The following is a 27994-nucleotide window of genomic DNA, read 5'->3' on the forward strand; positions in this document are numbered from 1 at the left end:
TTGCCGCCTGCCCTGCACGCGGTGCAGAGGCACGCAATGCCTTCTGTTTTTATACAGCAAATATGAGAAAAGTATCTTTTATTTCTCCAAGCTGATGATTTACAGAATTTCACAGCAGTTTTGCATTAGAGGACTGGACGCATCTGTGCCACCTTCTCTTTCTCAGCACTGCTGGTCTTTTCTGCTCCTGTTCACCTGCTGTTAAGCTCACACGTCCTGAATCCCTCGCATGAAGGTTGGTTGCCATGGAAAGAATTGTGTTTCCATAAATGAATATATTCTACGTAAGAGAAATTTAAGCATAAGTCTGATATTATTTTAATAATATAGGGAGAAACACGTGAAGGAAAGAAAGTGACTAATGTAAAAATGCATATATATTTCCTATCCATGTATAATCACAATGATGATATTATATTAGTTCATCATATTTTGTGCATACTCCGAAATATTGATTACCCCATCTGAAATAGACAATGATAATGCTGCACTTTTACTAAGTAATTTGAATTACCAATTCATTAAATAGAGCTAAGGTAGTACATTCTCAACAAGAGAAGCTTTTTTTTTTTTTTCCGTCTATTAGTACCCAGTGTGTATGTAATACAAAAATAGTTTGGCATACTTTTTCCCAGAAGAGTTTCTTTAAGTTTCCATATGAATTAATCACTGCCATTCTATTGTGCTAAAAAAGTACATATGTATATGCTGGACATGCCAATTGTACTGTACAGAACTGTTATGTAATAGGGTTGTACACAAATGTGGTAAGGGAATGTGACATGATTTTGAATCTGTTGTGAACTGATGCTTTCAACATTTTTTCATAAGAAAGATGATCTTTATCAAATTTTTGATAGATTGAGGAAAAAGCGGTGTGCTTTATCGTATTTAGTTAATGTTATAACTCACGTGAAGTCTGATGAATTTTAGTTAATCTAATTCGGTAAAAAAATCCTTTTTTATTTTCCCATAACTAGTCTATCACTCGTTCAACAGACTACACTTAATGATACTGTGCTCCAAATCTCACTTTGTGCCCTTCGTAAGTATGTGTATGATTTACCACATGGCGTGTGCTTAGTGGTTATGGTCCTGGAATCCTCCTGTGAAATGGCCATTTTGCTTTCCTTGCTCTTTTATCTCCTTGCTGTCCTCAGTCCCTTATTTTCTTTCAGCATTGTTGGCTACAACAACAGCATCACAATGCTTTTCTCAGGACGCTGGTGGACAAGATGGAGATTCATGAGGCTCTACCCTTGGTTCAGCTTTTATGTCCAGAAATTTAGAGAGTTAGGAGAGGTGAACATTGAGATTGAGAAAGAATGTCTTTATGGTTGAGTACTGTAAATGGCTTTGTTCCAGTATGCATGTAAAACCTTAAATGAATACAAAATAAACCCATGCTGCAATTATCTTGGCCATGATTTGGCTATTGGACCAAGATTAAAGAATGTTCACACATTGCTGAGCTGTTAAGTTCAGCATTGCTATTTAAGTAACTCTTCAGTTTACTCCCACGTAAGCTTATAGTCAAAGGTCTCTGCAAAGCGTTTGATGGTAGAATTGGGAAATCTTGAATGTTCTTATTTACTTGTACCTTTGTAACAGGAATACCTGGAAACAAACAAACATTGTGATTGTGTGTCCTTCGATTTTAAGCATTTTATTTGAGCTTGATTCTTTTGGATGGAAAGCTATTCTAATGTGCTTAGTACTGTTCCTGTACTTCAGCTATTGTTAAATATATATTCCATTGTGGTTTATTTTGGCTATGAGCTTTGAGAAGTGAGAACCATGTGTGAGTAACTAAAGGCACTATCACAGCTGAAGTTTCAGTTAGTTATTTTTTTTCTACCGTGGTACCCCATGAGTCAAGAAAAGCAGTGACGTCAGTAGGAAGGAGATTATTTTTAGAAATGCGTCCAATAAGATGCACAAAAGTTGCAATACATCTTGACTTTCTGTACTGTCACGGAGTCTCTTTTTGTCACCTCAGTATTTTAACTATTAGATGTTGTTATCCTGTGACAGAAGTGTCCCTTGCTAGAATATTGTGTTAGGGAAGAACTGTCTTGGTTTTGGTGAGTTTGTGTAAGGATATTCTTCACATGATCAAAATCAGTGTCGCCTTCTTAACAGAGTAGTGAGCGCTACCCCAAAAAAACCCTGGGTTTGTACCCAAGTTTGCCAGTGACACGTTGAGTGACCTGTAAAGGAGGTGATATTCCCTTTCCTCGTCTTGATTTTCCATCTGTGAAATGAGGATAATAATTCTGACCTACTGAAGAAAAGATGATTGAAGCCATATATGCATTCGTGATTGAAATTTGAACCTTGCTGTGCTGTGTAATGCAATATGTATAGTGAATGTTGTTGACATATTTTCTTTAAGATAATCTGGTCAGTATTACTACAGGGAGAAGAAGGCTTTGAAGAGAAGACAGTTCCTTCTTTGAAGTGAACAGGCATACGCTGCATGCTGAGAAGGGGACATATTGTTCTATTTTACACATAGGTTACCCAAGCACTGCATCTACGGTTACACAGGAGAATAATACAGAACTGAGGATGTAACTAAACACTGAATGGTTTATCAAGAAAAAAATCTCATCTATCTGGCTTCTGTTTGTACTCATTTGGGTGCATCCTGCGTATCTAGTGATAAGAACTATTCAAATTAATAGATAAAAAGGATTCAAACTCTTGGGAAGGACCACGGTGGGTAGTACACTTCATAGTTTTTTGGGGCAGGTATATTTTACCGACCAAGCAATGTGTGTCCCTAGATATAAACCTGACTTTGGCTTATTGAGCAAAGATGTGATCGTGACTGGTAGATTGCAGGCTGGAGGCAACTCTTGCTCTGCTGGGTTTGTGAACTGTTTGTGAAGCAACGGTAATTAGGTGCGTGATTGTGATCTAGGCCTTCACGTAGCAAAATACTTAAATGCAGGTACCGTTAGAGAATGTAAACAGGTCTAATGAAATGCACTGCATTCAAAAAAATACTTCCCTTACTTCTCATGAACATTTCTATCAAAAGTATTTCTAAAAGCCAAGAGCAGCCAAAAGAAATAGATTATTTTGAGGGGACCAAGGTATTGGTAGACATGCAGTGCATTCTAGGACAAAAGTAAAGCAGATAATTTCAATCCAAGCCTCTTGTGCACCATCTAAATTCCGGTGGCTCAAAACTACTGCTGATTACAATAACTGAAAGAGTTTAAAACTTCCTAGAAAGCTGACAGTGTATCGCAGTCTTAAATCAATTCTGTAAAGGCTTACGTCTAAGATTTAGTCTCTGTGTTTTAGCGAACATTAGGTTTGAGCTGAGATGATTCTTTAGGGCCTATTTCGAATATTGGCAACATGCACGTACCTTGTGTTTGCACAGACAGAGAAATAAAACTGTTCAGGTGCTATTGAGACATTTTTGGCTTTTTTGGTTCTGCGTAAATTAAGAGAAATTACTGTTGCTTCAACAACAGATACAGTAATTGAATACACTCAATCCATTCACTAGTGCCTAATTTGGCTTCTGGTAAGCCACCTTCCCTTTATCTTTGTCAAGTAGCTATTATACTAAGCTTTCATAGAATAAAATTGCATATTGATTTTTTTTTGGTGTGGTGAATGTTTGCTGTAGTGTCACGCTAGAATTTCAAGGTACTTAGGTACAAAATAAGTACTTAAGCGTTTGTTTGTCCCCCTTGGTTGCCACTGCAAATTTCAGTCTATCTAAATTCATTTCTGTACCTCTTCTATGGAAATTCATAGTGAATAAGTTGTTTTTATCATTTATTAGGTATTCACCTCAGTAAACTATCTTGAGCTATTTGTAGCCTTTTTGCTGACTTGTTACAGCGTGTTAAGCACCTTTGACAGTCTGTACAGTGCTTTCCGTAACAGGATTTTGTGGGGCCTTGTCTTATATGGTGTTACACTGTTTCATCATGAGCCATCAATACCAATAAGCATGTATACGTAATACTTTATTACTGGAAAACATCCTAAAGGACAACAGCGGAGCTACACAACTCGATGAACTTGGGATCTTGAAATAGCAGAATGAAGATGAAGCAGAGAAATGAAAGTAGTAGTATTTCATGTTTATATGTAAAGTGAGCCAGAATGAGATAAATGCTTTTGCCTTTGTCAACGGGAATGAACTGACTTACCTGAAAACACACAAAAACATTATGACTTAGCTGGGAAATGACCAAAGATCTTTGGAATCTTCATTCAGTAACTTCGCTTTGAGGCAATACTCCTTCTCCAGCCTGTGCTTTCTGAAGTTTATTAGTAAGAGGTGCGAGTAGGAGAAATGCAGAGAAACCATGTTGACATTTTTAATCTCCTACCTTTTTTTTGCCCCTTTTAGAAATTTAAATTGCTTCTAAGTTTGCCAATTGACTATATGTGAGGAAGACGTTCCTCTTGGCTTGAAAGTGTTTATGTTCATACTTTTCTCATTACTAGCCTAAGCCATGAAGTGCTGTTGTTCGTCAGTGTAAGCTGAGCATCTGATAATTTAGTTGATGTGGTAAGTATTTAAAAGAGAAATTTCAGATTTGCTTTTTGCAGGTGGTGAGTGACTGCAATGAAACCAAATTCCTGCTGCAAAACCTTTTCAAAAGCATCTTTACTCTTTGCAGAGTTCACATTTGGGGTCCAAGGACCTCTGCACATATGGCAGCCATACTGCCCCTTATTTCGCCTTGCAGGCTATGTCGGTAGGGAGGACTCTGCAGCATGAGTGAACACAGAGACACATCCTGTCCCGTGCTAAGACCTGATTTCTCCAGACCTCTTCATCTTTGTTGAGGAGCTAGTGCTGCTTTTCGTACCGTACCAGCCTAGAAAGCCTAGTTTTTAATATGTTGTTTGTTCGCAAGCCAGGAGTCACTTTAATCTTAGTTTGTATTTTTATTTATTGGTTGTAGTGTTGCTAATCAGCCTTGAGTTGTTTCAGGTGTGGACTATGTTATGTATATCATGCTATTCGTATTACAAACGCCAATGTCCAGTGAAACAGTTAATAGAGTCTTTGAAAGTACATTCCAGTAGTCCAATTCACCAAGATTAATGCTTCTCAAATACTCCCCAGGGACTTAGTTGCTTTCTGCCTGACATGGCAATCTGCCTCTCTCTCTCCTAGTATTCTGGCATTTAAAAGCCATCACTCATGTTGGCAGTGTCCTCCTTTTTGTGCCTTCCTAAATTCCTCACCCACCAGCTTGCAGGTGAGTGTACAGGTAACAGTGCAAGAATTTCTGTGAAAACTAGGTGAAAATACTGCAGTATTGAGAGGACAAGAGTGAGCCTGGAAAATACTAGGAGGTCTAAATCAGTTCTTTCTTTGCCCTTTCATATCGAATGTTTGAATCTGAAGTACCTGTAAGACTTCAGAGTTAGCTGAAGGAGATGAGAATAAGCGGGTTTTAGTTTTTAGAAGGTAAACTCTCTCTCCCAACCAGACAGAACAAAAGGCCTCAAGCTTCTCCCAAATGGAAATTAAAAAGGCCGAGCTAGAAATGAGCTCATTTTGTTCATTTTCACACCACTTTTACTTCAGCCCTGGAACAGAACAAGGATATGTGAAGATGTACGCAACCAAGGGGGAAAAATGACATTCAGGTGTTCACGTTGCAGTCTATTTGAGGGTCACAGAAAATGTGAGCTGATTCATATTTCTCTGGTAGTTAATTAGGCTTATTGTGGGAGCAGGACCACTGTGTCAGAGAAATGTAAGTTGGAAAGTATCTGTATTTGCTTAACTGGTAAAATCACTGTTGTTGTTCTGTTCCTTTTCATCAGTTGTGGAACAGACTCTTCATAGGTGGCTTCTTGGTGTCCCGCCTTGAGTTTGCACTTGCTAATTTGCTGTGATTCTATTCTCTGCCTAAATATGAGTCCTGACAGGACACACTGATACTCTCTTTCAGAGATTTTGCTAGTTATTTGTTCTTGCACAGACAGGAATAAAAATAACCTTTGACAAAGTAAGAGTACTGAAGGCTAACCTTTGGAGAAATAAACAAGATACGGAAATTATTCCTACCTTGGAATGTTTAAATTGTTATGAAAAAGTTTATGGGCTAACATTCATGTAAAGCGTAAAAAGCTCAAACTGTAAATCATAACAGTGTTTTTAATATTTTTTTTCCGTTAATGACACAGAAAAACAGGAGTATCTTCTAGTGATATGTTTATGTATGAGACTCTCCTGTGTTAAACACTAGGCTGGAGTAGCATTGAAATAATAGGAACAAGCATATACAGCCGTCTTTTGAATTAAAGACCAGAGTGCGCGTTCCTTTTATTGTTTGTCAAAAAGTTTATTTGAGAACAACTAAAATATTAAAGCAAGAACAATGATTTTGAAAAGTGGTCAGTAACAGTCCTTATTTACGTACGGACACGTTCATGTTTGAATTATTTTCCAATGAAATCTATCTAAAAATTATTTTTTTTTTACTATCTATAGATGAAGTCTGTCCTTGGTTTATTTTTGATGCAATAACAAAACCCACAGATTTCAAGAAATACTTCAATTTAGTGCTTTGGCATTTGTTGTCATATTTTTTAAGAATGCGTTTCAAGACCAAGGTGTATTCTTTTCTAGATTTTCTAAATGAGAGCCTAGAAGTTACCAATAAAACAACACTTCTTTTAAGTTTTCAGTTGTCAAGGCTGTCTCAGGATTTATGGATTTACGTAGACAACTCTGAAAGTAATGCCTCCTATTTATTTCCATGGAAACTAGAACAGATACAGGAGTGCAGTAACACTATTTGGTAGTCCAAGTGCTCAGCTACAAATAAGATTTTTCAGCATAGCCACCACCATTAGCTATGTGTTTTTGCCAGTGATGAACAAGAGCCTGTATGCCACGCTTGTAAAAATCTGCATGGCTGTCCAGAACGTGGCTTGTCTTTCACGTCAGTGTCGCTTCTGCTGAAATGCACCACTTACTGCTTCCCTGTGCTCACATCCACTGTTTGGTCTCCGTAGGTATTCAGCAAGCATTGATGAATGTCAGTGGGTCTCACTTTTTCCTCATGGAGGAGCTCAGTAACGCACCTTTGCTTCACAAGCACTTCCGTGTCAGACTCCCTTTTGTCAGACGGCCCCTCTGCTGCCAACTGTCACACGGCAACAACATGTAATGGAATATTGGTGGGAAGGTCCAACCTCTACTGCTGTACCACCAACATTTGCCACTGACATTGTGAGCCAACATAATAAAATGGGTCTCATTAGTATACACCCTCGTATTTTTTTTATTTCTTATTTAATTGTTTAATGCAGTTACGTGTTTTATATTTAAACCAGTTCACTAAAGACAGAAAATTTGATTCTCACAATAAACCTAAATAAATAAAGTGTGATACTTTAAGTAGTAGTATTGATAGTGGTGGCTAGACTACAAATGGGATTGGTGACTGTAAATGTATTCAGTTTGTGAAATTGAAAGAGAAGTTCCTTTTTCAAAAAGTTGTCATTTCCTACGTCATAGAAGGAAGTCTTGTTTAAGGTATCCCAGGTGGAATGTCCACAATCACTAATGCTTGTTTTGCTTTTTGTCTGTTTTTGCAGGTGGAAGAAGGGACCTGAGCAGAAGAGTCCTACTTTCTCAGTTTTGCCAAAGAGATCTCAGATTAGAGCACTGGCATTGCACGTGGTTTGGAATGTTTCTTGAGCATGAAAGGTAAGGGCTTCATGTGCTTATTGTTTTCATTAGCACCGTATTTTAAATGCAATTGACAGTTCTTTGGCAATTTTGACCTTTGTAAGCATCAGATTGTTTCAGCATGCAAAACAATCAAGAGTTAGTACTCTGCAGTGCCGTTCTGTACTGCCTCCGTGTATTACTGTTGGTCTAGCTTTGAGCCCTCTGTTAGATTTTGGACACATTTCATAGTAAACTTGGTCTTCGTAGAGACTGCATTTGTTGAGGTCATGAACACATCCAAAAGAATGTTTTAAATGTTGTTACATAGCTCTTCTGGCTATTGGAAGGGTTTTGAGTCATGTATTTGAATCATGTTTTTATATCGCACCCGTGGCACAACTTCTTAGTCTTGGGTCAGCAGTTACCCAAATTCAGCAGGTCTTTTTCCTTTCACGAGGCAGTAAACTCACATTAAAAGCTAAGCGCGCAGAGGATTAGGGAGTACTGAGACTGTCTGTGTAGTTAGATTTGAATTGGGAACTCTGAGAGGTCATAAGCAGCTATGGTAGCAGTCGTTTTAAGGAGCTGCATCCCAGGAAAACTGGGGGTATTATGGAAGCCTCAGAGGATGGATTAAACTGGTTCTTCACTTCTGTGTAACCGTTGGAAAAGGTCTGGTGAGCTAACGCAAGTGCGTTCATTAACTAATCAGGATTTTTGCAAGATTATACTTTGTAATAAATATGTCACACACAAAGTTCAAAATTCAGGTTCCAAACTAGACTAGAGCAGTATTGTGCATTTCCTTAGAAAAGACTTCCTCTTTTGCCAGCTCATGTTGTGGTTTGCTGGTGTCATTAAATGCTCATTAATAATGAAACCATGCATTGCAAATGTTTTCCTTGCTTTAACTGGGATCCAAGCCTCTGGACAATAAAAATGTAGAAGTAATGCTTTCTCTGTAGTGTTGCTACACTGGAAATGTTTGTTTCAGACAGTATGAAGTGATTTAACTGACTTTAATATGTAGTAGTAAGCTCTGTTTTCAAGTGGTCTATTATTAATAAGATATTCCTTAACAATCAAGAGTAGCTGTTTTGGTGCTTTCCCATGATAAAGTAGCTTTCTCATCAGAAATTATGTTACAGATTGGCTCTAATCAAATATTCTCGATGTCTTATGTTCTTCTTGCTGCGTGCAACTGAACACAGATGTGAACTGTAGGAAGGTGGCCAGTTTTGCTATAAATTTGGCAGGCAGCTTATGGAAAGCCTTACAGTAGCTGGCAGTTTTGGGGACTGTGAAAAGGTCAGCCATGCTTCTATTACATAAATGTGTACAGCTTTGTCCTAACAAGATATTTCTTTTTTCTTTTTTTCTCCTCAACTACTGTTTTAATTTGGAGCATAGAGAGAATGGAGACTTTGATTTAATTCTTCTTTTTTTTTTTTTTGAATGCACGCATCGCTTCTAATAAGTTACAAATTTTGCATGGTAATAAAGCAAATGCAAATCTAATTTTCTGCAGTTTACTGAGAAGATATGAATAGAAATGTAAATTACCACAAAATATTGAGAAATATGCTGTGGGGTTTAATGGCATTTTGATCACAATAAAACCACGTAGCATGTGTAGACTTGCAATGTAGCAAAACGTTCAGTGCAGATTAGATGCACACAAAAGCCATCTGCATGGAGTTATGTATCTGCACGTCTTCAAATATTTCTTTAATTCACCAGCGGTAATAGTACAAATCTATAGGTGTTACATTTTACTTCAGGGAAGATTTGGTGATAAAAAGGATTGTGGGTGAGCTTGCCAAGAGCTACGTGTAGAAAAGAGTGGTCTTTTAAAATCAATAAACAGCATTTAGTTTAAACCACTAATGATCTACATATGTTTCAGGAAAGTTTGTTATGTTTTAGCAAGATGTTGGAACAACTTGTGGCTAAGCTTGTGTGCTCAGTAGACCACACTCCTCTTATTTTTCTTTTTTTCCAAGTAAAGCATAAACCAATATATAAATGGTCAAATGAAATTGAAATAGATCTGCTCAGGAAATAATACCTCTCATATATTTTTTTTTCTTTATAAATGATCCCTGTTGAAAACTCCAATAACGTTTGAAAGGGATGCAAAAATGGAATGGTTTCAGGCAAATATCTAAAATATGATGATCTAAAAGGTGCACGTTCTGGACATATCCAATTGGTTAGATTGCATGGGGATCTCTTGCTAGTGAAACATGAGAAAAACTTGAGATACCAGATAAAATTTTGAAGGTTTTTATCTCAAACCCTCCACAAATTAATTTATTTCACCGTAAAACCCCACCACCAACAAAAAGAGACCATAAAAAACCAATACTCTATACCAACACCTATACCTTTCCTATTTAATTCTGTGCTTGAATCAGTTTCTTGATACTTCTTGGCTCTAATGTCCAGGCTTTACTCATCCTCAACTCCAGCGTGTGTGTGAATTTTTGTGAGGGTAAGTGTAGATGGAGAAAAAAAAAAAAAAGAAGACCAGAAAAAAAAAAAAGACCAACTACTTAAAAGAGGTAAGCAGTAAGAGGCAGAAGGGATTGTCAAGATGAGTAGGGCTGTAAGTAATTAGATGAAAATGGAAAAAAAGAAGAGAAGACTAAGTACCAGACAAAAAAACATCTCAAAACTTGTGACCTGTGGAGTTCAGAGAATGTAGGAACTGATGAATGTCATATAGTTCAGGACATTTAGAACTCTGCAGTCCTAAATATTAGTAAGAGATCTTCAGGAAGCAGTTAAGCCATGGCAGAGGACGCATTTTGAAGTAGGTAATATATAATGTATTCCCAGGATGTTTGTTTCATAGTTCCCTGCAGCATCTCTTCTTTGAGCTGCACAGGTGTAGGTTTTCATTGACTGCAGACACAGCAACTGATGATTTTTGACTTCAGACCAACCTTGGGCTTTTTCTTCATGCTGCTATTCAGATGCTTTTTTTCAGTTTTAATGGTACGAGGCTGAAGATTATTCTAAGCCTTCAAAGAACTCTGTTACTACTACTGCTTGATATGAATTTTCTTCTAGGAACATTACTCTTTATATATTATTATGTATAGAGCTAAGATAAATTTCACAGCGATTATTCGTAACGAGAGAGATCTACCATCTCATGAATGGTCCCACTGAAACTATGGAGTTACTCGTAGAAGAGTAGCAGCTGTAAACTGTAAATCTTTTCCTATCAAGACCTAGAGTTAAGAAGTAGCATTTCGTTTTGTTGAATAAAGTCTGGAACATTCCTTGTTCTGTTGAAAAATCCTTAATTAAGACCAATTTTGATTTAAACTCGCGTCTGTATCTTGCTTATTAAAATATATCTGATGACCTTTCTCACTTCTATACCAAATAAATTTAAGGCAAATTATCTTGTGAGCCTCCACAAGTTGCTGTTGCGAGTAACAGAACAATATGAGCTCCCTCTTGTGGTTTGATGTCGCTTCTCATTCACAGAACTGAAAGAGTATTAAGTGGCTAAAACATTGGAGAAGGTTTTCCAGTAATTGTTGGACTTCGTTATAGAATAATTTTTCTGATGTCTCTCAGTATTAAGGTGAGTTGAGATTTAGAAGCGTGTAGAAACAGGGAGAGGACTGAGGGTCATTCTCACCATAAAGCATAGGCTTCTCTAATTAAATCATGTTTCAAGTCCTGCATAACCATGCCAGGTATGTAAGTGGAGAGTCCTCAGTCTAGCAGAACATGCTTCTTGGCCATTAATGCAAGATAAGAAGCATGTTTTTCGTTAAGATGGAAAGAGTATTGAAACAACTTCGGGACTGACAGACACTGCGAAATAAGCTACTTATTGTAGGCGCTTAGTAAAGACTGAAAATTGTTGGAAAACTTTAGAGAAAAGCAGTCTTCTCACATCAAAATAATTGTTAGGAAGTATCAGCTTCATCAGTAGTACTGTTTTACATGTTTGCAGCCCAGAGACTGCTTATAGTTGTCACTTGTTTACCAAGTTTACTTCTGCTCCTACTAATGAAGCAAATAGGAAGTAAGTACAATAACTCTGAAATTATGGTTTATTGAGCCTGTACTTGATGCTCTCTCTTGTGGAAATTAATTTCATGTGGTTCACGCCCTATGCTTACAAAACGCTACGGATCTAGAAACTGTACACCTACTGGAATTAAAATATCATGGGAAGTCAGGGACTTCTGTGTCACATAGATACTTTGGTTTCTAATCTGTGATGGTTATTTTTAAATGGCCAAGTTGTTTATTTTTAGAAGAATGTTTGTCGTCGCGGGGACCAATTGTAAGTGAGACATTGTTCTGTTTTGACTTGTGCAATTATTATGGATGCATTTGTTGTTCTAATGACGTCTTAAGTGATTTATTTTGGACAGCCTTTTTACCAATTTTACATCACAGTGAGAAATGCCACGTATCACCTTTTGCATGATCTATCAGGCTGTTGTAAAGTATCCGCCCTACTCTCCTCAAGGAGTTAAGAGATCATAATTTTGCACGCCAGCTTGAGTTTATCAGGAAGTGCTCCGTGCAAAATCAGGTCAGAGGGTAAATCTGGAGCATACACATTTTCCTGAAAGGAGGTGTATGTAGGCAAGGTGACAGTATGCTTCCGCACCACTGAATGAGAGATGGATTGGGATCATTCATTAATCTTTCATCAAATGTCATTTCTTTGGCAGAAGATGAAAACTGCACGAGAATTGGAGAGCTTAGAAAGAACTGAAAATAATGTGAGTCGGGGAAGGGATTTGGAAGACTTTGTCTAGAAAATTTAATTTATGCCCTTTTATAATGCAGTTGAAAACATGACTGTATGATAACAGTTCTAGAATAGATTCTCTTGCGTATGAACGTGCATTTGATTATACTTAGGAACAACTCAAGCCGTACTTTCCAAAATTACCTGCTGGATATTTTTCTGGTGGGAAGACTTCTAACAGCATTGTCTTCATGGACAGTAAATGAGCAGTAGCAAATATTTGTATTAAAAAAAAAAAAAAGGGCAAAACTTGGAAGTGTCTATTGATAGAGACAAACATGTTATCATCATCTGAGAGTTAACCTCAAACGGGCAAAAGATGAGGACAAATGAACAGCTTCGTTTTCTGGAGTGCAAATAGCTTGTCAAGCCGTGGGATAAAATGTTTTCACCATTTATTCAATTGTTCTATTCTTTGAGATGCTTAAACATTCTACCAGTCCGCTTTGATCCCACTTAATTAGTTTTCAAATGTTCTGTAGCCTTCCTGCAGGAAAACAGCTTTAAGAAATGGTGACTTCCTTTTAAATATAGTTCATTTTAAAAAGCGTTATCCAAACTGTATGTTATTATAAAATTGAGAGGAAAATAGGATGATAAAAGTTTAGCTGGAGAGATCTACTGGCAAACGTATTGATTTTTATGAGTTTTTAATTAGAAAATGATAACAAGGCTTTCATAGATAAGCAGATTTGATATTCTACAGTTGCCTTATTAACACACACTTATTTTTCCTGCTTTCTCATTTGTTATTTTTCTTTCTTACGCTGCTCAGTTCATTCGATTGTTTTTGTCTTTCTTTTCCTTGCTCTTTCTTCCTTAACTACCACACCATATGAAACCAGAGAAAAGCTCACTAGCTCATAGCGTTGCTTAGCAATGTCATGCATCTCTTGTTGTCTGTTGTGAAGCCATGGTATCCTGGTCTTTCAACAGAGATTGCTACATCACTGCTTTGCTATAGATGCAATTTTTTCCCTCAGATTACTGATAAGAGATGATGTGTCTAGACAGCATACATAAGAGATTACCTTCTAACCATTGTAATATAATTAGACAAAGCCAAACCAAAGCTCACCAAGATTTTATGTTTGAAAGGTCAACAGCTTTTATTCCATATTTCAAAGATAAGCACCTTTCATTGTGCTTAATATGTAGAGTGCTGTGCCCGAAAGAAAAGGAACTTCAAAAGATTTCTCCTCCTATTATGTCATTCAAAATAGACATTTGATACTGTAATACGTCCATTTTAACTTCTGTGATTCATGGAGCTGGCGATAAAAATAGGTCAGCTATGCCCCTACTGGTACAGGATTATTCCCTAAAATATATGTTTTTAAGTCCAGAGTAGATTTAACTATCTCAAGTGAGGATTTACATTTATTATACTGGAGGGCTGTTCTTCGGTGGTCTAATACATTATCATTTATTATTTGTATTACTGCAGCAATTGGAGAGCTCAACTGAAATTAGAATCCCACTGCGCAAGGTACTCTGTGAACGCATAGCAAGAAGCAATTTTTTCCCTGAGGGGTTTACAGTTTAAATAGATGAAATAAAGAATGAGAAAGTGGCTGTATCAAGATCCCTGTTTTAGTAAAGCGCCATTTAAGCAGTGAGAGATGAGCCACTCCTGGGCTTGCTGGTAATATGTAGACCTGGTGAGTACAAAACTGCTCTGTTCTAGCCTTCTGTATTACCTAGAAACATGTCTTCAAACTGATTGAAGGTAGCTCTCCTTGAAGGATTTGGCTATTAGATTTTCTTTCTCCAATCTGTTGCCTCTTTTGGGATTTATAAATGTCACCAGATTACTCTGAATTATGCAATTCCTAATAATAAATAGACCTAATCATTAACAATACCAGTCAAACGTCTGAAGAGACTTAGCAGGTAGCACACGTCTTGGATTTCCCTGTATTGTTCACCAAACTTTGAGTTTTCTTCATGTTATTTTTTCTCTTTATCCACCAGCTCCTTTCTTAGTCTTTTCTGAGTTCACTATAGCTCTCTTTAGCTTTCTAACTCCCAATCCACAGAATCGAAAGCAGTGTCACAGAACAGTTTTGCCGAAGTTCTACAAAGTAACAAACTTGGCTTTAGAGTCACCACGTAAAAATTGCCTATCATAGCCTATAACTGAAAATATTTCTCTTTGCAAATATTTCTTAGAGAGGTCAGTAAGGCAAATCTAATCTGAAATCATACAGCATGGTTCCGGACAGCTTAGTGTTATAAAGCTAGCACGTCAAGTTTGCAGACTTTTAAAAACAAATGTATTTCCTATGACTCTTTTTGGAGAACATAGTCAAAAACATCTATTCGGTACTACAGATGAGTCTTGTTTTGCTGATGCATTTTGTTTGTTAGGCTTTTCTACCAGGATGCCGGTGAGTTCTGGCACACAGTGATCTGTATCATTGCTTCTCTGACTCTGGATTTGACAGACATAAAAAAGTTCCTCGTTACACATGTTAGAAAATATAATTTCAGTAACAAGAAGGCAGTTTAGGCACGTTCTTTCCGTAGTAACTAATGGAGAAGTAAGGGTTTACCAATCTCATGCTCCTTATTCTATTGAGAAAAGCAGGATAAAAATGGAATTGGGAATATATACTGAGAACCCGGTTTGCATGCTGAATGTCATCAGACGTGAACTTGGGAAAAATTTGAGGGATGTCCATTCAGTCTTGGCTCTTTTATTGTCATTTCACGTTGTGCTCGATCCCTTCAGTTGACCACTGTGTGAAGTTGCCAAATGTGCTTTTCCTCCAGAAGGGAAGGCTTGCCATTTACAGACCTAATGCGACAGCAGCCGTAGCGGGCAGTTCCTGTTACTGTGGTTAGTGGCTACAGAATTAACCATTTCAGAGGTTAATTCTGACTCTAATTAAGTTCTTTCGAGCTGAGAGGACTAAAACATTTCACTGGTGGTGGTTCTTTTTACTGGGACAAATGCCATCGGTCAAATAACTTTTCCTCCTCCTAAACAATATACGTATTTAATATTGTAGCAAAAAGGCTTACAGTATACTACCCAACGGTTTTTATCTTCCAGTCACCTGCACTCTCTCTTCCCTTTCTTTCAAAGGATTTTGTAAACCTTTTCTTCACGGTTCCTGAGCTTTCAGAATAGAACCAGGAAATTATCATTATTAGATCTGATATACAAATTACAGTTGTCATGTTTTGCTTTTTTCAGTTTTACGAAATCTCAGTAAACAAAATGCATTGCTAGTAAATAGAGTTGTCTGCATATAAAAATGTGGAAAGAAATCATAATTATTTGGAAAGAAAATCGAAAGATTTCTTTAGTATACATCCCAGAGAAACCTTTGACATCCAAATTTTGGAATGCACGCTTTCAGTTTCTAAGTAGCTTTAGCAGTAACAAAAGAAACTAACAGGACATGGAACAGAACATCTCTTTTGATGAATTCCTGACTCTATTACATGCACTTACTACGCTCTGTCCTTTTTTCCTCATTGACTGCTGAAAATACTTCCAGCATCCTCTCCCACAGTGTATTCTTTTGGAGGTGGCAATGCTGTGAAAGGGAATCTATTCGTGTCTTTTTTTTTTTTTAATCTCTATTTGGAATAATACATCTACTCTCTCTCACTCAACCAACAGTATATTTTCTGATTTAACATTGAGACAACAGGAGAGAAAATGGCAGCAACTTTCAATATGTTAGCAGCAGAAAGAATGCTAACAGCTCACTATTTGGGGGAAAAATAGAAGCTAGTGTCTTCAGGCTCAGACATCTGTTTCATACAATTTGCCAAGAAATGCCGTAGCTGTGAGCTCTAGTAAAATTAATATAATGTAGCTAGTATTGGAGAGAAGTGATTGTTTCAAAAGATTACAGAAAATAGTGTATGTATATCTTGTGCTCTCATTGTTCTCTTTCACAATTTCCATTACTAATTGATTTAATCATTTGTTTGATTTGCTCAGTACTGATGATGTTATCACGATGCTGTCTGCACATCCTCTTCTTCTGTAACAAGCTCCTGAAAGGCAGTTGATGCTGTCAGACACACTTACCAGCCGCTAATGCAAACTTGCTGCTCTGCAGCACCCCTGGTTTTTGTTCTATCAGCTTTGTCTAAAACCATGATCCCTCCAGCCAGTGAACTGGTAACTAATGGAAAGCAACTGTTGTACCCACTGCGAGAGTTGAGCAAGGAAGTGATTGCTTTTGACTGTATTTTAGTTCCTTATACTCTTTGCTCTGCCTGCAGTAGAAGCTTCAAAATTTAGAAGGGTCCTGGAACAGCTGCTGTGTGCACCTCGGCCGCTGAACAGGGAAAAAATGAACATTAAATATTTATTACGGTTTGGCTTTTATTCTTGGAGTGCCTTGTTTTCCTGCTCTTCTCCTTCTTGGAGCGCTACCTCACACGCAAAACAAGAATGCTGTAGTTGAGATATGCATTGTAGAGTCTATCAAGTCTTATTCTTGCCACATTATTTCCCATATCATCCTCTTCCGCCCCTCACATGTGGGTGTATGATCTGCTTACTTCAGTCAGTCCATATTTTGCCCCCCTTAATCCTGTTTTCTGGGTTAGTCAGATTTTAAGGGTTAGTTAGGAGTGTAATGTGGTGACTGACTTCACTTCTTTCTATTTTCCTACGCACATTGCTGGTACATAAAAACCATGACGACAAAATCGAATTCAATCTTCTCTGAGGCACTGAAAATTTGAAGAGCCTATATTTATTGCAAATAAGGTAAAAAGAAATGTTTTATTTCTTTTAATCTTAGATTTTGTAGTCCTTCTCTTTTAATGTGAAAAAACTATGAAATCACAACAGTTATTTTCAATAGGCAGCAGATACTGCAGCAACTGCAAGTCCTAGCTGATGATCTTCTTGGACATTATTTTTCTTTACAGTAATCCATATTTATTAACTCTCATTTTTCAAACGTAGCTACCTCATATTAATGCTTTATCTCACGTACAACGTAGCAAACTGCAAATATTGTAATCTATATCAAAGGGAGATGTATCTTTTTTTTAATGGGGTTTCAAAATGTGTATGATCTGTCGTACCTGTGTCAGAGGCTATACCACGTAAAAATACTTAAGGACATATTTTTATTTTTATAAAATATATATCGTGAATTTGAAGCTGATTATGCAGGTTTATAATAGTCTGCCTTCCTTTGTACTCATACTTGAGATTACAGCTTTGTGTTACCACTGTGCTAATATAAAATCGAGTTGTTATCAAAACAGTGAGTGTGTTCACCTGTCCACCTGAGGTGTCCATCACATATTGGTCACCTGAACAGATGAGCTAATAGTAATCAAACTAAAGAGTTTATTTACTAAACAACTAGTTTTTCTTAGAAAGACGAGCATTATCTTTCCGAATGTGATTTAAGGCGTGTGCATGTATCCATGACTTTAACCACAAATAGTGATGATGTGTGAAACGCATTGGAAAAATAAACCATAGGGCGTGATAGCTATATTAACGGGTTTGGAAGAAAAAATTAAAATAAGGAGAAAGTGTGTATTTTTTTTCTGAGAAGAACTGAAAGCTGTAGTTCGTTTTGTATATAGCAGTTCTAGTGGAAGTATCAGCCTTGATGTCTTGATGGTTGGGCTATAAATCACGAGATAGAATTTTCCATTCTCGCTAATATAATTAAGTTGCTTTTGAGCATCTCGTTACATGAAGACGTGCAAATGAGTGGGATTCATCAAGAGCCTTTGCAGTTAGCTCACACAAAGAAATTCTTTGTCTTCTGGCCCATCGTCAGGCCTGAGCATAGTGTCAGCCATCTGATTAACACAGAAAATCATAGGCTTGCTGAATCATTTGATATTTCTTGGAGAATAAAGGCTATAACGTAGAACATGAATAATTCATATGCAGGACTATCCAAAGTCATTTTCAGACGATGTGATTTCTCCTCTTTTTCGGAACTGAACTTTTCTTTTAAAAGGCAATGTGATAAAAGTGCATTTCTGTAGTGCAGAGACGTCTTCCTTTTCAAATGTTTATCTTATAAAGTAGAAGTGTCACAAATGTTGAAAATAGGCAGAAGAGAGACAAAAATAAATTGGAGTTTCTTTACCACAGAGAACTGTAGGGTGTGAAAATAAACTGACTTGTTATTTCAGGAGATTTAGTCATGACAGAAAAAAAACTATACTTTCAGTGGAGAGTACAGCTAATTTTTAAGAGCATCACCCTGTCACAAAATGTAAACTGAGAACTTGGCAAAGTATTTCCTTTCGTGGAGTGCTTGGGAGGAGATGGAAAATAGAATCCTCCCTAGTCTGCTTCATTGCCACGGCTCCGTTAAATGGGCTGTGCTGGGGTGCTAAGAAATACGGTCTGGAAAATTTTGCTCTAGTGGTTTAACGTGTTGCCGTCTCCAGGGTGTTTCCTGCTGACTATCTCCTCTCTGGGTTACTGTTTCCATTTCAGTGTTAGCAGACAAAAAAGCTGAAGCAGATTAAGTCTGTTACTATCCTTACGCTTCCTGTTTTCCAGGCTGTCCCAGGTTTTTGGGTTGATAAAGCCTTATTCCAACCCTTTTTACAGCTACCACGTGAGGCGCTTATGCACAATAGAGGCTTAAGCCTCCTGAACCTTGGCAACCAACGGAAGTTATCTTTTGAGAAAAATAATACCAAGTCTGATGAAATAGGTTTTTATGCTAAATTAGCTGAGCAATCTGGGAATATCAGAGGGTGGTGAAGTGAAACCGTTATTTCACTTCTGTTTAAGAGGGCTGTACGCAGAAAAAGTGCCATCTTGGATCCTGGTGGGGATTACCGATGGAAAAACTGAGTATGTAAAACAGGGAGAAGGTGATTTTGGACTACTGCCCTTGAAGTTTTCAGGAAGATGGTATCTGAACACCTCATGAGTGGGTTGCACTCATGCACCTCTGATATGTTTCTTGTATGTGTTGAACTGATTTTCAAAGCTGTGTTCTTTGAAACGTAGGACTTGGGTGCTTTTTGTCATCCCGTGTGAAATAATTGTTTCTTGTAGATGCTTTCTCTGCACACAGATGTCACAGCACTTTGCAATATAAATTCAAATCACACTCATTCCATTCTCGTAATATTGTTGCGGTTGTCTTAGTATAAGCGTGTATTTTGTGGGATAGATTATTCCCACCTGGAAGAGGGAAAAAACACTATGATTGATCTAGGGGACCATTAACACATACAACAGTGTGGGCACCGGGGCTTGTCTACACCGTGCCTCTTTCATTTAGGGATGTAATGCTTTAATCTAACAGTCGCATTAAAAATGATGATTAACTCATGGAATCCGGTTGATAGAAATCAGCAACGGTATAACACTTAATTGAGTGATAATAGTGGCTTGGAAGGGGCTTGAGTCAAACGCATTGCAACTGGCGCTGCCTGCAGCGCTTCCTACTAAAGCGATGGGACAAAAATCATGTGAGAAGGCAGCACAGCACACTGTAAAAGTAAGTGGAAACAGGTGTGTAAGTATAAGAAAATGTTTAGGTTGACTTGTGGCTCATTTGTTTCTGAGAGTAATAAAAGGTTTCTCTCATAACTTTTCTGAAAGTGGATTCTTGTGTAAAACTTGGGAGTTTTATATCTGTGTATGTATTTCATCTTGCATGATTAGTCAGAAGCCTCTGGAAAGAGTCAGAAACCATAAAACATCCTTTGCTGTGATCAGGGGAATTTTTAACCCTTTGGGGAAAATGGCGCATTACACAAAGGCGAGTCCTGATTTCAGGGGAAAAAAAACCAAACACAAAAGCAAGAGAGCAGAAGGTACACGAGTTTTTTTTATTTTGTTGTCTTTTTTCTTCTTCACTCTTTTTTTTTTTTTTTTTTTCCACCGAGCCTATTGATAAAAAGCTCAAAGGCTGCTTGGCTGTGACCTCAGTCCTTTTCATATGACCAGGGAATGCAGACGGGAAGCTAAAGCTTGCGTTTAGTCAGTGATCTGTGAATAACCCGCAGTCCCTTAATGACGTGAGAGGAGCCTCCAAGGGGAGGCAGTGAGTCAGAGAGAAGGAGGCACAGAGATTGCTTCAACAACCATTAGCACGTCACTGGTAATCCCAGTGCCACCTTTCACATCCCTGGCATTTGTCTCAATGCACTCTATTGAAGGCTGGTACTATGTTTTATTTAAGGCTTTCTCACTGCCTTCTGGAGATGTGTGTGTTTCTGTAGCCTGAATGATTGGTTGTCTGTTATGTTTACTAACACTCTGAGATCCTGCAAGAGAGGGGAATCTGTGGAATTCTACCATGGCTGAATACCCCAGGAATGAATCTGCATTGTATATCAGACACAAAGAATGGAAGTGGTATTCACATAGTATGCAAATGAAAGCGACTCGTTTATGAAATGTTTAAATTGCCACGCTGCAGAACAAAAAGTTACGTTGATGTAATATGACCCAGCTATTCTTCTGCCTGTTGTCATCTGGAAGGAAACTTGTGATAATATGTATGTATATCCTGATGAGGAATCTAATCTTCTATGCTTTGCATTTCTGCGGAGCATTTGCATTTATCTAAATAGCTGTCTAGAAAGTGGACAAAGGAAAGATCAAGCCAAAAGCTTTTCAGAGAAATGAAAACACTTCAGGCATAATGCTTTTTTTCTTTTTCAGAAGAAATACATTAATTGGCACTTGCGGGTAAAAAGTGACAGCGGCAAGAAAAGTTGCCCCAATCTGAGGAGAGGTCAGGTGGCTGTTTCTGGAGGTGAAGTTTATGATGTGGTTTTGTGGCTTTTTAAGGTCAATTAGAGCTGCAGTTCCCACAGTCCTTTCCTCTCCCAGACCCTCCACCCCTCACTGGCGCTTCTGGCTATGTTCTGACTTGATTCAGCCTCCCGTGTCATCACCCTTTCCCCGCTGAAAGTACTCTTCTGAACTACCGTGCTTCTTCTTTTGTTAAATACCATGTTAGTAATCAAAGTGATAACACGGGTGCTATTCATCTGAATCTTAAAATAATGAGCTATTTTCACTTCGCTTTTTACGAACGGTTTCAGAAGTCCATCTGCAGTCTTCTGTTTTCTTTTGCAAAAGAAAATGAATGAACGCCCACAGTGTTTCAGCCGAATACTTTGCTTGTGGCTGCTTTTAATTTTTATGTGACTCTTCTGCTGTAGTATCTCCAAGGAGACGTTTGCTGTCCTTAGCTAAGTTTTTCTTGGACTGTGGCTACTGTAATCCTTGGCAGGTGACGATTCTCATCATTCACCGGTCTTCTAGTGTTTGGGAATGGCTGGGTTGCATGAGAAGAGAGAACATCTGAGCTGGGAAGTAGAAGGCACTATAGTAGCATTAGCAAATAAAATATTCAAATTTATGCAGAAAAGTCTGAGTTTTTAGTAGGAAGATGTTCCGTTTTCCAGTCACTCTACTTTCTCCAAAGAAGATAATTATAACTATGATACTTTCTCTAAGAGAAACACCCGAGCGTTTCCTCCCCAAAGGGAGTGAACACCAGAATTTATGTGAATAAAAGCTGCACGGTTTTGGAAAAAGTATGGAAGTCTTCATAAGGAATAACATTAAGCATGTCTGGTCTTTCCCTAAGGGACTGTTCTGACAGTTGGATATCAACATACACGTTTCATTTCCACAATTTCAGTATTCGTAGTATTAGCTGAGGATGATATAGGAATGATTGGGTAACAGCTATGTGCTACCCGAGGATTCTTCTGTGCTGAACGACAGAATTGCTTTGGTGATAAATGGTGGTACAAAACTGGAAAAAGCATCTTGCTTGTTATATTAAGGAGGCACCTTTTCCTGTAAGTTTTTATCACTCTTGCATGATGCACATTTTTCCTCTTACACTTGAAAGAGATTCTGAAAATCTTTTTCTTCTTTTTATCATGAGTCAAATTTGCTTATTTAATGTGTATGAAGAACTTGGATTATCCAGCGTGTGCTAAACATAGCTACTGAACATTTGCCACGTGTCAGAACTTTGCAAATGTTGTTTGTGGAATTATTTATATTGACTGCATTAGAAAGATGGGTGATTAGCTATGATTACCAGAGTAAGTAGCGAAGACTTACAGATGGAACTCCTACTATCCTTTATGGACAGAATTTCTTGTTATGTATATGCTTAGCATGGCATTCGACGAGTCCTTTAGAGGGGACAACAAAGGATGGCAGCTGAGAAAAGCAGAAGTGGGCACAGTGTGGGGTTCAGAACAGCAGGTATAAATATGGCCTGATGAAGAAATGAGACAGCCAGTTGGTACGCCTAGGCTTCCATTAACTTTCAGTGACTTATTTCCAAGTATGTGTACGGCACCTTTTTTGCAAAGTGAAGTGATTAGAGTCCTCTTCCTCAGCTTGGGGTGGGGGGGGAATTCATTAGTTAATGTTAACGTTTGACTGTTGAAAAACCTCAGTGACTGTGTGTGTTCTTAAAGTAGTTCTGGTCCACTGAATTCTACAATATTCTGTGATAGCTTTTGGGAAAGGGCTACTATGAAGCGCAGTCAGCATTTCTGATCATATGCTGTGATTGTGTGTAGAAGTGTTCTGAGATGTACGAGAACTTGGTGATGCCAAGAAACGGTGCAAAATGTTGCAACGGAAAATAGCGCGTTTTACGCTGTGGCAAAAGTATCCTTCTTTAACAGAATAGCTTCCTTGGTTTTGTCTTTAGCTATGATTTTTGAAAAGCACCTTTTCTGCCTTTTGTCATGACAGCCATTGAAATATGGAAAGCTATTCATTTCAATCAGAGTGAACCCTTTGCCTAAAACTGAGCAAATGTCTTTGCCTAAAAATGAACAAAGTGTCATAGAAGAGAATCATAGAATCACCAAGGTTGGAAGAGACCTCCAAGATCATGCAGTCCAACCGTCCACATATCGGCAATATTTCCCCACAAAACCATGTCCCTCAGTACAACGTCTACCCGTTTCTTGAACACCCTCAGGATCAGTGACATCACCATGTCCCTGGGCAAGCCCGTTCCAGCGCATGACCACTTTCTCGGGGTCCTTATTTACTGTTTTACATTGCAATGCTTCCTTTGGTCTGAGATACTACTTATAATTTTTAAGAGAGGTGTCGATCCTTTGATACAGAAATACGTTTCAAACAAATGTCCACGTTAACTAAATCCTGCTTCTAGCCTACTGAGAATAATGCAACTGAATATCAATTGCACTTAATTAATTAGTTTAACTTTACTGCAGTTTACAAATAATCCCCATGAGTTTTGTTGCTGCCTACTTGCTTGTCTGTACTTATTATTATGCTCACTGAAAAGCATAAACATAATTAAAATGCTTTCCTAGACTTTTTGCCTCCTACGTCGGAATATGTACTTTGTTTTCATGCCACTTCATAAGACAATCTGTATTAAGACTCAGGCTCAGATCTTCAGGAAAAAAAAGTACTGGTTTCCTCAGATTTGGTATCCTGTAGGCCTGTACTTGGACCCCTAAGCATGTAAGCTAGTTGAGCTCTGAGGATAAGGAGAGGGAGAAGATTAAAATAAGGATTTGAATTGGTATTTTTTCTTCTTTTACTGGATATACAGTGTTTTTAGAGTCACATTAAATTTTTCTTGTTTTCTTTGTATTTTCTGATACCTAGATGCTTAACACCTAAGAACCCCAAACAACCTCTTAATTAAAGGCTCTCTGATTGGGAACGAGTTTTTGCTGAGTAATACGAGAACACAAGTAGTCATGGGTGATTTTGGAAAACTAGGTCTTTAACATTCAGTTGAACAGTACTGATGACTCTTTAGAGGCAGAGACATATGAAGGCTACTCCGAAAGTAATACCTCCTATTTTATGATGCTGGCCTGCTACTTCAGAGGCGGATCTTGGTGGTACGGCAGTAGAGGTTGAACCTTCCCACCAGTATTTCGTTACGTTCTTTGGCCGTGCAACAGATGGCAGCAGGGGGGCAGTCTTACAAAATGACATCTGACATGGAAGTGCGTATGAAGCAAAGGTGTGTAATTGAATTCTTCTCTGTGGGTGAAATTGCACCCGTTGACATTCATCGACACTTGCTGAATGTTTATGGAGACCCAACAGTGGAAGTGAGCACAGTGAGGGAGCAATTGCGGCAGTGACGTGAAAGACAAGCCATGTTCCAGATGGCCATGCACAGCTGTCACACCACAAAATGAAGAGCATCTCAATCAGCTCATAAATGCAAATCAGGAGATTATGACCAGGGAACTGTGTACAGAGCTGAATATTGCCTTCAGTGCATTGGAAACAATGGTGGCAACATGGGAATATCACAATGTGCCAAGTGGGTCCCATGATTGCTTACACAGGAACAGAAAGAACAGCGTGTGCAAGTGTGTCAGGACCCACTGAACAGAAACAAGACTGAAAGTGACAGTTTCCTGGATTGCATCATTAGCAGTGATGAGGTGTAGTGTCACTGTTACAAGTTGGAGTCAAACGGCAGTCCATGGCGTGGCAACAGGAATTTCCCATCGAAGAAAATGTTCAAGACGCAGCACTCAGTTGGTAAAATGACATGCGCTGTCCTTTAGGATAGGAAAGGGTTGATCCTTCTGGATTTCCTCAAACCTGGATAAACCATCAATTCTATCTGCTGCATCGTGACACTAACTAAGCTGAAGGCTCAAACTTCTGGAGTCAGGCCCAGAGAAGAAGACAACTTTTCTCTTGCAAATTGATAATGCCGGATCCCATACCAGTTTGAAGACATGCATTGCCAGTCTTGGCTGGGCTGTCCGACCACAACATATTGTCCAGGTTTGGTGCCTTCTGACTTCAATCTGTTCAGGCTGTTGAAAGATGCACTGCATGATGAACGTTTTCCTAGCAACAGTGCTGTCATAGCAGCTTGTGAAACAGTGGGTCACCTCCACTGGTGCAGATTTCTACAAGCGTGGCATGCAGGCTCTTGTTCATCACAGGTGAAAATGCATAGCTAATCGTGGTGGCTGTGTTGAAAAATAGTGCTTTGTAGCTGAACATTTGCTTAGTCAAACAGTGTTATTGTGCTCTTTGTATCTGTTGTAGTTTCCAAGGAAATAAATAGGAGGCATTACTTTCAACGCAACCTAAATATTGATATCACCTCAGTCTTGTTCTCAGCCAACTCCCGCCTTGCCACAGCCTCCTTTCAGGTAGTTGTAGAGGGCAATGAGGTCTCCCCTGAGCCTTCTCTGGTCTAAACATTCCCACTTCCCTCGGCTCCTCCTCATAAGACTTGTGCTCCAGACCCCTCACAGCTTTGTTGCTCTTCTCGGGACACGGTCCAGGGCCTCGATGTCTTTCTTGTAGTGAGGGGCCCAACGCTGAACACGGTACTCAAGGTGCGGACTCACCAGTGCCGAGCACAGAGGGACAATCACTTCCTGCCGGCAACACTATTTCTGATACAAGCCAGGGTACCATTGGCCGCCTTGGCCACCTAGGCACACTGCCGGCTCATGTTTAGTCGAGCCAACACCCTCAGGTCTGTTTCCTCTGCAGTCTTCCAGCTGCTCTGCCCCAGGGCTGTAGCATTGAGTGGGGTTATTGTGTCCAAAGCATCAGACACTTGGTCTTGTTGAACTTTGTCCCATATGTTCACCTGCCAGCCAGTCAGGTAAGTAGCTATTACTATTTCATCATCATGGGGAGTTTATTGAATCCCTCATAAACAGCACCATTTTGCACCAAGAAAATCCATGTTATACAGAACTGTTGTAGCCCACGTGCATTTGCAAACTTTTCTGAGGGAATCTCATTTCTAATTTGCACTGAGAATTTGATGTACTCTTCATGTGTGTGGTCGTACCCCGTGAGCATCTTCTAAATCCATAAGGACTGGAAATGCCGTACCCTTTGAGTACCTTGATGCATTAGGTCCTAATTCAACTCAGCAGAGAGGTGCCAGAGGCTAAGGCAATTGACTGATCACGAAAAGTAATCACTCTGTATAACTTAACCAATTAAAAAGTATGGAGGAAAAAGGTTATGTTATTTGTTAACATGCGCTTGAAAAGGGCAAATACTAAGATAGAGGAATTTTTATTTTAGAACGGTGGGAATAGTGTACCAGGATGAAATTAAGCAAAAAAAAAACAAACCCTCAGCTTGAATCATGAAATATTTCTTATAGTGAAATCAAGTGCCATGCAATTGAAGAACCTCACGATAAAATCAGGAGAAAGATGTGTATTTGCATCATATGAGAATCATCCTATCATAAGTTTGGAATGTATCTGCACTGTACTAGGACTGCATAGATGGCATAGTAACACTAGGAATTCCTGACTGTCGTTTAATTTATCCAGTGACAAAGAATACGTACAGTACAAGTAATCAGAAGATTCTTTCCACACCTGAACATATTTGCTCTTAGAAATGAAATATAACATCATTGTGTTCTATTTTTTTCCCAACGTGTAATAGTAATTGAGAATTATCAAGGCTTTAATTATTGTGCTAGCAAAATTATTTTGCCTACGTAAATATAGTTGTTTTGTCAGTCTGTGGGATATATATTTTTTCATAACTAGTTGAATTGCAAAGACATACATATATATGTGAATGTATCACATAATCAGTAATAGAAAAAGGTATAAAAAAGCTCTAGCATCACAGAGTCTAAAATGCATTGTAACTCTTGCAAAAAAAATGTTATCTTTGCAGAAGGATTTTATCATGCTCATAAATATATATAGCTGTGAGTATGTCGAAAGCAGCTAGCACAGGATTGCTTAGCTGAGTGGGAGGTGATGCAGGACTGTGCTATTAGTGGGCAGGAGGTGGGAGGTGACTGGGGCTGATGGACAGGTGGAGTACAGTATTTATATACATATGTTTACAGGTATTTTTAGATGAGATATAAATATGCAAATGTTAACGCAATGAGATAACTTGCCTCAAGGTTAAATAGAATGATGTAACAACTCAGTGAGGCGGCACGTTAGAGTGGACTGAGAATGGCAATTGTGCGACAAGAACACATGTTTTTTTAATCCTGATTTCTGACCAGTAGTACTTGTCAGTTATGCCCCTACCCCATGTATTCTGTACTACTTCTGGCTGGACATATACGTTCAGGTGGAGAGAGCATGTAGTACATTTTATATAAACTTGTAGCTCCATGTGGCACGGTTAGGAAAAAAATGATGGCATCTGTAGTGACTATTGATGCAGGGAGGTGGGCAACAGTAGTGGAGGAAATAAAAACTGTACTTATTCTGCTCTGTGTTTGAGTGGAAAAACAGATGTCCCTGGTAGAACCTAGACTTGGTGTAGATATGTCCCATGAGATAGATGCTCACAAACTGAACTAGATGAAAGGACACAGAGTTATTACTGGTATCATAGAATCAGAGAATGGCCTGGGTTGAAAAGGACCTCAAAGATCAGTATGAGGATAAATTGTATACGTTTGTGACAGAGGCTGTAGGGATGGCCAAGAGATTGCACACTTCAATTCTAAATGCCTATGAAATTGAGGCACATAGTGGGTCCTGAAGATATGTTAAATGGAATGGAAAAATGCTCA

At 38.5% G+C, this 27994-nt stretch overlaps 1 long non-coding RNA gene across 4 annotated transcripts in view; it reads left to right on the forward strand.

Annotated features, from left to right (window-relative positions):
• The window catches only part of LOC110400882, a 233778-nt gene that overhangs the window by 7458 nt on the left and 198326 nt on the right, over window positions 1-27994 (forward strand). For 2 of the 4 annotated variants that reach the window (XR_002440119.1, XR_002440120.1), the window contains exons 1-2: window positions 7-235; window positions 7603-7714. This is a non-coding gene — a long non-coding RNA (uncharacterized LOC110400882). Of the gene's footprint in view, window positions 1-6; window positions 236-7602; window positions 7715-27994 lie in introns of those variants that run through there. The other 2 variants (XR_002440121.1, XR_002440122.1) reach the window with 1 other exon arrangement.

The sequence above is a fragment of the Numida meleagris genome, chromosome 6 (genome assembly GCF_002078875.1).
Source record: "Numida meleagris isolate 19003 breed g44 Domestic line chromosome 6, NumMel1.0, whole genome shotgun sequence".
Classification (NCBI taxonomy): domain Eukaryota; kingdom Metazoa; phylum Chordata; class Aves; order Galliformes; family Numididae; genus Numida; species Numida meleagris.